Raw genomic sequence first — 13,837 nt, forward strand, 5'->3', positions numbered from 1 at the left:
TCTTGCCTTTACCTAGCCTACCTGTTGACACACCTCTTCCAATGATGTGTAAATGACAGCTGACACATGCCGCTCTGCTCCAATGAGCTTCACTTCTTTCATACATACCCCCCTCGTGATGTCACCTATCTTCTACTCTGTTACTCCCCTTATCCTACTCCTACACTCCACTGACTGTGCTCATTTGCTATGTAAACTTGTGATTCACTATCCTAACCCTCATTTGCATAGGATTGCCTACTAATGCTTCGTTATATCTCTTAGACTGAGCTTCCCCCTTAGCAACCTCTACTCGATAGCCATGTTGTCTTCAGCCTGCCATTCCCTTGCATTGTAAATTCAGAACAGCAATAAAATCCACATTTGTGGATCTTAATTATTGATTTTCTGGTTTTTAGAGAGCAGCACATTTGCGCGACGTTGTGCTATGGTTAAACCCCGGAGATCGGGATGAAAAAAAAATTTTATTTTATTTCTATTTTGCATCAGTGAACATTGCCAATGGTCATATTTTTGGCCATTGGCATGCTTCCTCAACTGGATGCATCCTTTTTTTTTGGAGCTGTCACGGCTCCATTTTGCTATTTGCAGAACCGTACTCAGTTGTCAACTAAGTACATTTCTACAAATAACACTACTCTTACTCGGACAGGTTTGGGTTTCTTGGATCGCAAATTTACCTCATTTGCATAGCTTTCACCTGCAATTGAGGTAATTTGCATATCCAAGCCCTGTCCATGTAGGACTCATTTTGGGAGCTCTGTTGCACGCCCCTACTGGCTGTTCCTGGATTGCTCAGCAGACATGTTGGCTGCATGGAGTCTTACTCTACTCTTAGACTCCATGCAAGCCTTCGTGAATCCGGCCCAATATGTTTACTGCATCAACTATTTCTCCCAGTACTTATATACCATCTACATAGAAAACTGATAGTTTTGGCTCTACTTGATCAACTTGCTTTCTTGTTTGACCTTTTATTACAACTGTATGGCTTGCTTGATTTGCAAAACTTTTGAAAGTGGTTCCATTTCTTACTGCACTGCTGATCATATGCTAAACATCTCTCTCATTTAGACTCATGTTTTGCACCACAATTTTGACAGTTAAAGATAAAAATAGACATGGGTTTTGCTGCTGCACGCTTGTATAGCACTAAGATTGTGATGGGAGCTTTCACTTAATCTTGAAAATTCTGGAAAACGTGGAACCTTCTTTAGAATTCCTATGGCTGCCATTTGTTTAGGCCTGTTTCTGCTTACCACATGTTGCAGACTGTCTACGTTTCCTCTGGAGCTTATTATAACCATGCTTTTGTCACTTGTAAGCGCATTTGTGTGCCTTTCTGTCACCTGATGGATCTGACAAATCTCTATTGCTTCGTTTAATGTCAAATCACAGTCCTGAAGTAAAATCTTCCTCACTGCAGCACTATTAATACCAAATACATGTCTATCCTTTATCACCTCATCTTTCAAGACACCAAGCTGAGACATTTTGGTCTTGTTCCTCCAGTCAGTTATATAAGCTGCAAATGTTTCTCCTGGCTTCTGATTTCCTGTGTAAAACAAATGCCATTCTAATGTAATGTTTGTCTGGGGGGTTGCACATTTCTCTGAACTTACGCTTTAAACACTCTCGATCTTCTCTGGATTCAGCTTGCACAACAATATGGCGGTTTGCACCTTCACCTTCATACACTGCTGGTACATATACAAATGATTGCTCTCTTTCTATAGCCTCAGATCCTGCTAGATTTTACAAAATAATGCCCTTATGCATGCATCTCTATCTGCATAAGCTGCTTGTATAAAAATATTGTACTCCTGTTCAAATATTCTCCAGTTCTCTGCAATATTCTGGTCAAAGGCAAGTGGTTGTAGTTTTCAAAATCTATCTGTCATATTAACACATACCAGCGAAGTGTCTTGCAAATACATACAAATATACAAACACATGTATATACGTGCATAAGTAATTGGCATGAACACTCAACTTGGCTAATGCTTTTCTGCTTTATATCTGCACTTTCTTTTTTGTGCTTATTGGTATTGTGCAAATGAATAACCACATAGTGCTTTTAATTAACTGGACTTTGCGAAATAAACCTCTTGGTCTTTTCAATGCTTTATTGCACTTTGCAAACTACCTTTTAAATTTCTTAATGCTTCATTGTGCTTTATGAAATAACTTTTTAAGTTTCTCAATGCTTTATTGTACTTTGCGAAATAACTTCTTAGCTTTCTCACTGCCTTACAAAACTCAGAGGAATAGCTTTTCAACTTATTTACTGCTTTACAGAGCTTAAAGGGATACTTTCTTAGACTCTGTGATGCTTTTATGAAATTTTCGATAAGTAAGCAGAAATGCTAAAATCATTGGCTTTTCGAATTGGTAAAGGCTAAAATGCTAAAGTAGTTGCTTGGAAATTTATCGATAAAGGCAGACATGGAACAGTCATGCATCATCACTTATTAAAGTAGTCACTTTAAGAAACATTCAAGAACTTTGCAATGCAACTGAGCAATTCATGAGCACTGTAATACTCTTGTAATCTTTTATAAGAAACAACATTCTTTAATACAAGAAACTTGTTAAGCAATTGCACAGTGGGAATAATCAGATTTGGTTACCCAAATTCGATGTATTTTGTGGTATGTGCACATTGTAAATGACTAGATGCAATACACTGAAATGTTCCCATAATGGTGGCACCTTGCCAGGCAACTCTTTACAATACAAGAAGCACTCTGTAACTGCGGTACTTTGCGAACAGCCACACACAGCACATAAACTTTTCTTCAAACAACCATGTTTCAATTGAATTACACAAGATAGTTGCACTTTAACACAGTGAATTCTTTCAAATACATACACAGTAATAAGCACACACTGTAAGCACTTTTACACACTCTGAGATACTTCAAATGACCTTAATTCCTTAATTACTTTTTTTGATACCAGACAGAGTTGTAGTTATGCCCAAACACTGCACTTTGCACAACATAGCAGTCACCTTGCTTTATTTTTATCCACTGCACCCCTTTCTTTTCTTATTATTATTCTTTGTGCTTGTTTTACTCTAAACATGCCCAGTTATGCCTTAAATACACTATTTTTGCCTTAAACATGCTCATTTCATACTTCAGCATGCTCATTTTATACTTTAAACACATTTGTTTCATCAAACACTTTTATCTTAAACATTTTCTTAAGTTAACAAACTTTTTGAGCTTTCCGCTTGCCTGATAATGTAGTTTAAGCCCTTGTAATGCCTTTTCTTGCCTTTTTGCAGTGAGAAAACAATTTGTGTTGCTCTTCATTACCTTTGATACTTTCTGGTTATGTTTGCACTGTTTTCTCTTGGTTTTATCTTTGCTGTAAACTTTACATCTCGTGGCTCTAAATGTTTTGTTCTTTTCCATCCCGGTTCTGACACCATGTAACTTTTGTATTGGTACACAAATAAACGAGTCTTTGTGGGTTCTGTCTAAGCAGCTTTATTCTATACAAATACATTACTGTAAAGCTTGTTTGACTATGACATAAGTAACTTATATAAAAATTAACTACTGTGATCATACATGCTTACACACTGGCTGCTTCTTCAAAATGGCACTAGGGATTGCACGTGTCTGGAATTTATATGTGCACACACAGCATTGCATGCTTTTTAAAGACATACCGCACACATGCAACACACTGATCTACAATCTGTATCTTGTGTTATCCATAAAATCACCTCATACTTATTCAAAACGAAATTTCTTCTAACTTTCTGTGCTTATTAGCACACAGGTGCTTCTTCTGTATCAAAAATATAATTTTTTTCCTTCTTCATATATTTCAACACATTGCTTTCATTTTATATGATTGTGGAGTCCATTGTCATTAACATAACAAATTAGGATTCCCTCAGGCAATTCCACTTATAACAGTAAATACACAAACATTAGTGGACTTCTAAACTTCTCCATGGTTCCACATTAATGGCTCATTTCAGTTTCCTGTTTCAGATTCTAACTAATGACTACCAGCAGGGTTATCCTCCAACCTCCCAGTTCTGCACAACAAACTAAAGATGTCTTCAAACATTGTACAATGATAGTTTAGAGTGGTATCAAACTTGGCCTGTCTATGGAAACTATATACATAAAAATAAATTTCTTCTGTGCTAAGGGTGTAAAATACAACCCCTGTGAGCTTCAAGCAGAGTTATTGTATCCAAAATATTCATGTGACAACTACACAACTCTGTTCTGAAATACAATAAATATATTCCACCAAAAAATCCTCAACGTGGCTTCATGACAGCCCTTCCTTGTGCCCAGCTTTTAGCAGAACATTATTATACTAGCATTGGAAATGGTCCTATATATTTTATTATGTCACTGTTCCCATTCAGAAAAATGGCTCATTGAGTACCCAATTAAAACTTACCTTTTTATAAACAAATCTATTTATTATATGAAGCTGCTGCACTGAGAATTGTAAACAGATTGCTACACTCTTGAAGCAAAATAATCTACCATCCATAACTCCATGATTCACCTTAAGACATAATACAGTAGTAAACTAGCATATACAATGTGCAATGTCTTAAAATTAAATTGTAAGGCAACCTTTACTAAGAATGTTTGTGCTCATATGTCCAATACCTCTGTATTTACACAAAATAAGGGAAGAGCTATAACTTCAGTTTCCATTAAATTGTATATCAGAGATTGTTGGATATTTCAAAGAAGCTCATTTCCTACAGATGACAATTACAGGCTACACCTTGACTATGGTTTCTGACCTAAAATGAAAAAAACGATTAAAAAATACAGGGTTGAAAGGAGGGGTTTAAAAAATTAAACATCTACAGTAAAGGAGGCAAAATACACTGCAATCAGAGAGAAAAAGGGCAGAATATAAATGTATTACAGTAATTATGGCGCAAAAGTTTAAAGCCAAAGGGAGTTTCAGTTACTGAACCTCTGCTCAGAAGAATAGTCACCCATGAGCAGTGGGTTCTCATTCCATGTCCAGCCAGTCAATAAATGAAACCAGTCATATTCAACAATGGTTTAAATCATCAATCATAGTAACCGCCAGATGTTGTAGTCAATGTCTGCTTCATTACCTGGCAACTGAGAATGCTTTCCCATAGACGACTTAATGAATGTAGATGTGCTGATAATGTCCATGAGTCTATCAGGGCCATTTCTCAAGCCTTAATGCATCAATTCTTCCCAGAATACAGCAGAAAAAGTCACCGATGACCATTATTACTACTACCTAAGATTTGGAATTGTAAAAGGATAATACATATTGACTTTAACACATATTTTTTTCTTTAGTAAATTGATCACTGGCTTTAATTTATTTTTTTGCTCTAAAACCATCTTAGACATTTCATAGTCAGAAAAAATATCTTAGTGTTAAATAGTCGACCAGCCATCCAGGGAGCTTTCGGCACTACCTCCTTTTACTTATATGAAAGGCACTTAACTATCGTGGGTAAAAATTGCATTGTTTTTACTGAGTTTTTTGCTATTATTGCTTGATATGCTCATTTGATCTGCAATTCTCAAAAGTCTCTTTTCAGGACTGGTCTTGGAGAAATTAAAAGGAATTCTGATCTTCAAAATTGTCGCAGATGTTAAAAATATGAATATGGGACCATCTACCTATATTTTGTATAATTTCCTTTTATCCAATGTTTCTGAATTTGCTTCTGTAAATAGCCATTTTGCATTTCTAATGCTTATAAACTTATCTAATTGCCTGTAAAAGCTGCTTCTGTCTGAACAATCCCTCATTCATGCGTTAATTCTTTACACAGCTTTCCCTTCGAACTGTATTTGCACTGCATTGATCAGCCCTGCAGCAGTGCAAAGACTAAGTTTGGCATTGTTTACCACACTCAGCAACGCCCCTCAGATTCTAAACTATGAGCTGGTAAGTTCATGTAGGTTACAGGTAGGTACGCTGTCTTCAAGTAAATGCAATTTGTTTTACTGCCAACCATTCATTTTTTCATTTCTGCCAACAAGATACTGGAGGCATTGCTCTAGTACTTTTCCCATGAAGTTAAACTAAATTAAGAATGTAAAGCCACCAACGAAGATGCTCATCCACCTATAGTCATTATGGAAGTCTAATCGAGTATCATTTTCAATATACTGCATGGCAGCGACTGCACAATGACAGACCATCTGCACAAATCATGTTAGCTTATTCAAAGTTCTATAAAGTAGACGAACAAATGCAAAACTTGCACTATAATGGTATGTATAATTTTTTTTCAGGATGCTTTGTACACCAAATGATTATACATTCTCTATCCATGGTCAATATACTTCTGAGAAAGCAGTTACTACAATGGAAAAATGTCTCGCTCTTTCTGCAGTCTCAGAGATCAAGCAAGCCATATACATTTTGAAATTAATCCGTTTCCTCCTGTATGGAGTTTGCACCCATGTATAAAGTTGTTACACTTGTGAGTAATAAAATATCTTTTCTCAGATGTGATCTGAATACTCCAGTCTTTAGATATGGAAGGACACTGGATGCATTTGCCTTTTGTCAGTGCTTCACAATTTCTTTCTTTTTTTTTCTCAAAACATATTTTATTTGAATTTTCACACTGTATACTTAAAGAACATGCAAAATAAAAGCATGAACCAGATAACTAGTATAAAACAATATAACCAAGCATAGATAACTACTTTATATAAACTATATATACAGTATAAGAATTTCAGATCATCTTATTTATGTGGTTTACTATCTGTTTGCCTCTCCAAAAGATAAGTCAATCAGTCTGAAATAGTTGGGTGCCTCTTCTAAAGATAATTCAATTAGTCTAAAATGTTTAGGACAGTGTCTCAAGCTTTGAGTAGAATTTGGAGTTCAGATTTATGGTTGGTAATTAACTTGATGACTTCATAATGTTTATGTATTTCTTTGATAAGCTCTGACCATGTTACAGTTTTATACACACTATTTTTTTGTTATGTAAAACTTTATCACTGCAAAAGTACTTCACAATTTCTGGATTTGTCTATATGGTAAGGACTACTTTAGGCTTCTGAGTACCATATGCTCTAAACACAGTCTTTTCTCTATGTGTTTGTGTGTGTGCATTAAACCTTTTAATGAAACAGATGTGATGTATTGTGTTCAGGCAAACAAGTATAAATACACAATCATTGAGTTTGCATCTACTGAACCAATTTGTCATGGGTATTTTCTGCAGTTAATAACTAAGCCATAAAAACATAAGGCAACACTTTGCATGTGGACCCCACATGTTATTATAAAGGACTCTCATATGGAAATATGCAGTCACTGTGACTTGGCACAGTCTTGCCTTGGATTCATACATCTCATTTCAATTGAAAAATTTCTTGCCTGTCCTGTATTGTGTTGTTTCAAATCCAAAACAGATTTTTTTTAACATTCCTGCCAAGATATTCTGCATACACGTTTTAGACTTATGCTTTACTTTTTGACTTTAGTGCAACTTTAATCTGTAGTTAAAGCCATTTATAGGGATTACCGTGTATCTTGCTTTATTGTAGTTTTATTTCTATGACAAATTTTGCTAAGTTAATTAGGTTGTATTGTCTAACATCTGCAACTTGTGACTGTTTTCACTGGCGAGTGAAAGTTCAGGCATTTTTATAAGACAATGTATAGTTCTCTCACTGCTTGATACCTGCTGCAAGTGAGAGGTGCAATCCAGTCTGGACAGAGTTCTCTTCAGAATCATTGTCCTGCCATTATGTTTCATAACACATCTTCTGGTATAAAAGAGAACTGTTTTTACTTAGAATCAGTTTTAGATTGTCCGAACCTATTTCACACAGAAGTGGTTGTTTTTGGTTGTGATTGCCATGTTTTCTTGTGTGCTCTGTGTGACATGAGACTAAGACCACAAAGTCAATCTCCTCTTGTCCTGCATAATTGTCTTTAATTTGGCATAAATTTATTTTTACTAAAGAATTTCATAGTATTGCTAGATTGCTTAATAAAAGGATTTGCACAATTGCAGTATTTCATTTTATTCCAATCAGTATTTGAATTGCCTTCTTTCAGCAGAAATGTGCTATAGCCAAGTTTTACTTCATCTAATCAGGCATGATTTTGCTGCTGAACTAAAACAACTACATCCATTCATTTTTTTCCTTCTTTAGACAGCTGAAGGATGCAGTATCATAAGAACTCTAAGTCTGTAAATGTTAGAGAGGAGGTCCTGTTGGCAAAGGGTCTCATTAAAGGAATTTCTACATTACAAATTCTTCCAGGTTAAGAAAATGACCTGACATTGTCTGTTCCTACTACCCTTATACAGAAAAACACAAAGGTTACAAGCACCAACAATTACTGGGGAATGGGGTCTGTAAAGTGAGGATGGTACAAATGATTATCAAAAGGCTGCTGCACAGTTAGGTTTTCAAACTACAATTTTACAGAAATGAAAACAACAGCAGTGAGGAAGGTAGCATAACTTTGAGACTTTGTCATGCATTTTGTCTCCATCTGATCTGACTTATTATTATTATTATTATTATTATTATTATTATTATATTCTTAGTTAAAATACTCTTCCTTTGATATCTAATTACTTATTTGCTACTGAAATACTATGTCTTATATTCTGTTGATTTAAGCATACCATAACAAATGGTAGTTTGAAAGTGGATACCGTCGTATTAGATTGTACCATATATTATGGGGGAAGGGATGTATCTCACAGATAGATGCTGATCTTGAAATGTATGAACTAGAGTATATCATCATATTCTCATAAAATTCTATAACAACTTTCTCTAAACCCATAGCATTTAAATATTCACTGCAAATAGAGCTATAGAACTTGCATCTTGGGCTGTCCCAGAATCATATGCCCTCAACCTGAGGCTGAGGTCACAAACAAAAGTAAGAGACTGAACTGTGCCAAGAGTTTATATAAGTTCCTTGCTATAGTTATTAACACAACAATCTACTAAATACATGCATTTAAGGAGCCAATGTATCAGCCTTGGCTTCTAAAATGAATATCAGTGCTGCACATGTTCTCAGTCAGCAACTGTAGATCGTGTCTTCTAACAGCTTTAGCCACCCCTTTGGTCCATCCTGGTTGCGGCACTGACTGTCAGACTATTGTCTACATCACTTGGTTTCCTCACTATTGCACTGTGTGCATATAAAAACACTACCAAGCAGAGCCAGATCATGGTCAAATGGGACCCTAGGCAAGATAATAGATCGGGCCCCCCCAGAGCCATCCTTCCTGCAGGAACTCCATAACCCCCCCACCACAGCAATCCCTTCCTCAGCCATTCCAGTGTTCTGTTACTTGGCTCTTTCTCCCCAGTTACCATAAACTCTTTTCAAACCTGTCAGAGTGCAGGCTGTTTTCTTTTTCACTTCTACAGTGATTACAGATATCGAAATAAAATTGCACAGACACTGATAGCCGTTTGCTAACCAAACAATACAGTCTCACAATGAAAACATACTTAGCATGAGCATTAAACTTCTCTGCCCTTGAAACTCTAATTCATCGAAACAGAATTAAAACCCACATTCAAAGAAAATGCATCTGGTGAGTGGAGGATTAAGTTTACCTTTGGGCTGTTTTCAAACCATAGGCTCCTTGCACACATTTTTAGGGCCATACATACATACATATATATTTTCTTTGATTCATCTTCCTGATTGTATTAAATAATATTTCTTGTATAATACAACATCACTTGGTAGAATGTGTTTTAAATTTGTAGTTTTGAATGTTCTTCCAGAGAGCAATGAAACAAACTGTATGAACCAATAATGACAACACTATCCATTTTAGAAAATTTCAAGCATAAAAGGCCACTCAAACTTCTGTCATTACAACCCACCAGTATCAGTCAATAAACATAATCCCTACAGAAGTAAAAGTCATCAGAATAATTCCACATTAAAAAGATCTGTAAATAATGAAGAGGTTGCTACTGGCAAACAACTTTGTATTTTAGTGTTTCATCTACAAATTCAGTGCCTGCTGCCCTTGAAGAATTAATTGCCTATGCTACATTGGAAATATTTGGTAAGCTGGTAATATTGAAATAGAGAATGACTGACAAACCGACAACAAGTTCATAGTTACTAGGCATCTCATAAAAATTGAGGACACACTCAGGAGTGCAGAACCTCTATCTCCCTTAAAATGCAGCAAGTAATTAGCAATCAAAAGGGAACTGCAATACCAGCACTCCATCTGCATGGCGTGGGAGTAGAATCCACAGCCTTCTGCCCCAAAGGCCATTATACTACTAACACTGCCTTCAAATTCTACAGCACAAACAGTGACTGGCATTTGCTAAACAAAACAGTTGCTTACTGAAAACAGACTTAGCATGACCAACAGTATATTTTCTAACTGACAATTCCTTGAAAATGGACTGAAACGCATAATCTCTTGAAAATGCACTGAAACTCATAAAGCCCAGAAAATGTACTGAAATTCAAACTCAGAACTCCATCAGCAGTCTTGTAGTTGGTGGGGAGGATTCAGGCTCTTGTCTCCAGTGAAGCTCACAATTCATTCAGCAGTCTGGTAGCTGGTGTAAAAAACTCATGCTCTCTTCTCCTGTAACCAAGTTACAGGGTCAAGCTTGACCAGGTTAAATGACTAACCCCCCCCTAAAGCATTATATACCATATACTCTTAGTGTAAAAAATCTGGATAAAGCTTAAAATAATGGGATAAAATGTCCAAAGATAAGGACAGATCTTAAATATTGCTATTTTTAACTTAGAAAGTTACTAGAATAACAGCAATTGTCTTACCATGCATTTTCTGAAAGATATGATGACTGAAACTCATATATATGTCAGTCTCCAGAGGGGATTCAGTAATCCTCCGTGTAGGATGAACAAAGTCCTACTCGGAGACTGCCGTCTAAGAGTTAGATGTCAGCGCGTCATGCATATGCATTAGGGCACGCTGACTCAACTCCCAGGCTAACACGGAGTGTGTAGGAGTGCAGGGGGCATGTCAGACTGCTGAGCAGTCCAAATATCCACGCCCCTGCAAGTGCCAAACTCTGCAAATGTCAGCAGATATGAGCGAGTCCGCTCAAATGTGTATACCCCCAACACTACACTCCCCCACATTAAAAAGCCCTGTACAAATGAAATAAAATGTCAGACAAATTTTTTTTATTATTCACCATATAGCTGCCCGTATTTGCATGTGTGTACGTGGGTGTGCCCATTGCTTAGCTACAGTTAGCAGTTTAGACATCGAAGAGGATAATAAACCACTTATATGCAAATTAAGCAAAATAGCAATAGTGTAGTGGTAGAGCATTCGCACAAAGAGGAGGCATTCCCGGTTCAAGCCCCACCACTCTCCTATCCATTGTCTGTAGGAAATCCGTGCATAAAAATAATTCCTGACATTTACCTTTTAAATTACATTAAAATGCATCAAAATGGCCTATGTAGTAGTGAATGATATTTTAAATATATATAAGAAAGTGAAACGGTCATGCATAATAATGAATGCATAAGTAACCTATCTTAAGCAATGTGAAGCACTGCTAAGCAATGTTTACCAGTATTAAGCACATTTAAGAATAATTGCCCATAGCTAATCACTGCTTTAACTAGTGCAATAGCTTTGCGTGGAGCTGCGCATCGCACCAACCAGCGAAAACCAAACGTTTGCTCGGAGGTGCGTACCACACTAACTAGAGCAACATCGGGCAATGTCGGGCAATGTAGAGCAACGTAGAGGAATGTCGAGCAACGTTGGGCAAAGTTGAGCAAAGTCAGCTATACCCAGCCGGTCAGGCCAGTAGTAAAATAAAAAAGCAATGACAGGTTTCGAACTTGGGATAGTGTGCATCATAATCACAGTACTAATCCACTAAGCCATGACAGCATTTGATGTTCCTGGACTGTCAACACACATATACATATGAATCAAAGTTTACCCAGTGCTAAGCAGGTGTGCGCTCAGTTGAGAACTTTCAAATTCGGCCAATCACAAATAAGTGTGGGAAATGAGGCTCCATAGGTGGAAATACTCACCATAACTGGCTGCAGCTCCCGGAGAGGGCTCTGGCTTCCGAGCACAACGGTGGGGCATTGAGGAGTCAAACTGATGGTTTGGCTCCTCATCCATTGTCATGATGCTAGACTCCTGCAGGGCCAGTTCCATGGCACGGAATACAAAGCGGAGGCCTGGAACCTCTCGCACATGAACTCACCAGTGCCACAGGCATCCCTCGGACTGGTGAGCAGGTTAGACATCACAATGCAGACCTGAAGAGATGCAAGCAGGACCTACTGAACCAATGGATACAGGAGGCCCTTGGGATGCAAAATGTCCCACTACTGAGTAGGTAGCCATGGACTGAAGTATGTAAAAATTGCTAGTGTAGTCGATAGTATGGATAGGTATATGTCTCAATATCACTTAATTTACTTCACAGCTGCAGGTGTCCATGCTGCGAATCAGCAAGCCTATGCAGATAGGCTGCTAAGGCTGTGCCACCAGGCAGGTTAGTATTTTTTCTGCATGTACTGTTATATAAAATAAGCAAGAGAGCCTGGCTAAAAGTGTCTCACCCCAATAATAAAGGTATAATAAGGCTTGAATAACCTCTCTGCATGAACTGTTATGTAAAATAAGTGAGAGAGCCTGAAAAAGAGTATTGTAAACTATAAATTAAGGTATAATACATCTGAATAAGATGTCTGCATGCACTGTAATAACAAATAAATGAGAGAGCCACTAGAAAAGTGTGTAATGTAATTAATAAAGGTATAACACCTGTAGTGTGTCCATGTCACTTTCTTTGAAGTGTTGATGTACTCTTGCAGTATAGAAATAGTAGTGTTGTATTAAGCGCTGTCAGCCCACACTTGGGTAGGCCTATAGAAAGAGGATGAAGGGAGTGCCAGTATCTCTTAAGCATATATACAGTCCTCAACTGTCGTTTCAAGGCTGGCATGTATAGGTAAATCTGACACATGAGTAGCTTGTAATTGTGTGCAACGAAAATGTCAGTGTGCAGCTAAAAATGTAGGGGGCTGTTAAAATATAACTGACAATGTCACCTGAACACATTCAGATATGTAGACATATGAATAAAAATAAAATATATAAATACATAGCAGTAACATCTGCATCCTGGACAGTTTGTATATTAGATACAGGTCAGGTACATAATGAACTAGCAAAACACATCCCACAACGTAATGGACATTGCCTAGTGTAATAATACATGTAGGGGATATATACCTGCAGTCAATAGGAATGTAGTGTAAACTATAAGTTCATATAAGTTGTTAATGGAGGTATATTTACCACCCTACTGTATGTGCATAAACAATGCAATTCCACACCTCAATGGGTATGTGTAATCTCAGAGCATTTGTTGGGACATATGTTCTATTGGTTTACAAATATCTGCATAACTTTGATGCATGTGCCCTGTTCAAACACCACAATCTTGGTGGCCTGTTGCCACCAATCATTCCTGCATGCTGTTGGAATGTCCACTGTCATTCAATATATGCATGTTTTATGCTTGCCATTCAACTGTTGGAACTGTGGTGTGTTGGGTTAATGGGAATATTACTGCATGCTGTTACAACTAATTTGGAATGCTGTTGGATATATTGTCATTAAATACACCTAAACACAGAATGTATGGGAAGGCCAGTCCCAGCGGACCCACCTGTCCCACCTCAGCTGGCAATGGCACCTGGCACCAGCAGGTCCGGTGCCCAGCCCGGGACCTCCTCCTCCATTGGGCCTGTGCCACCTTTGGGTGGAAGCGCTGCAGGG

The sequence above is a fragment of the Protopterus annectens genome, chromosome 4.part1 (assembly GCF_019279795.1).
Source record: "Protopterus annectens isolate FY-2018-M chromosome 4.part1, PAN1.0, whole genome shotgun sequence".
In the NCBI taxonomy this organism is placed as follows: domain Eukaryota; kingdom Metazoa; phylum Chordata; order Ceratodontiformes; family Protopteridae; genus Protopterus; species Protopterus annectens.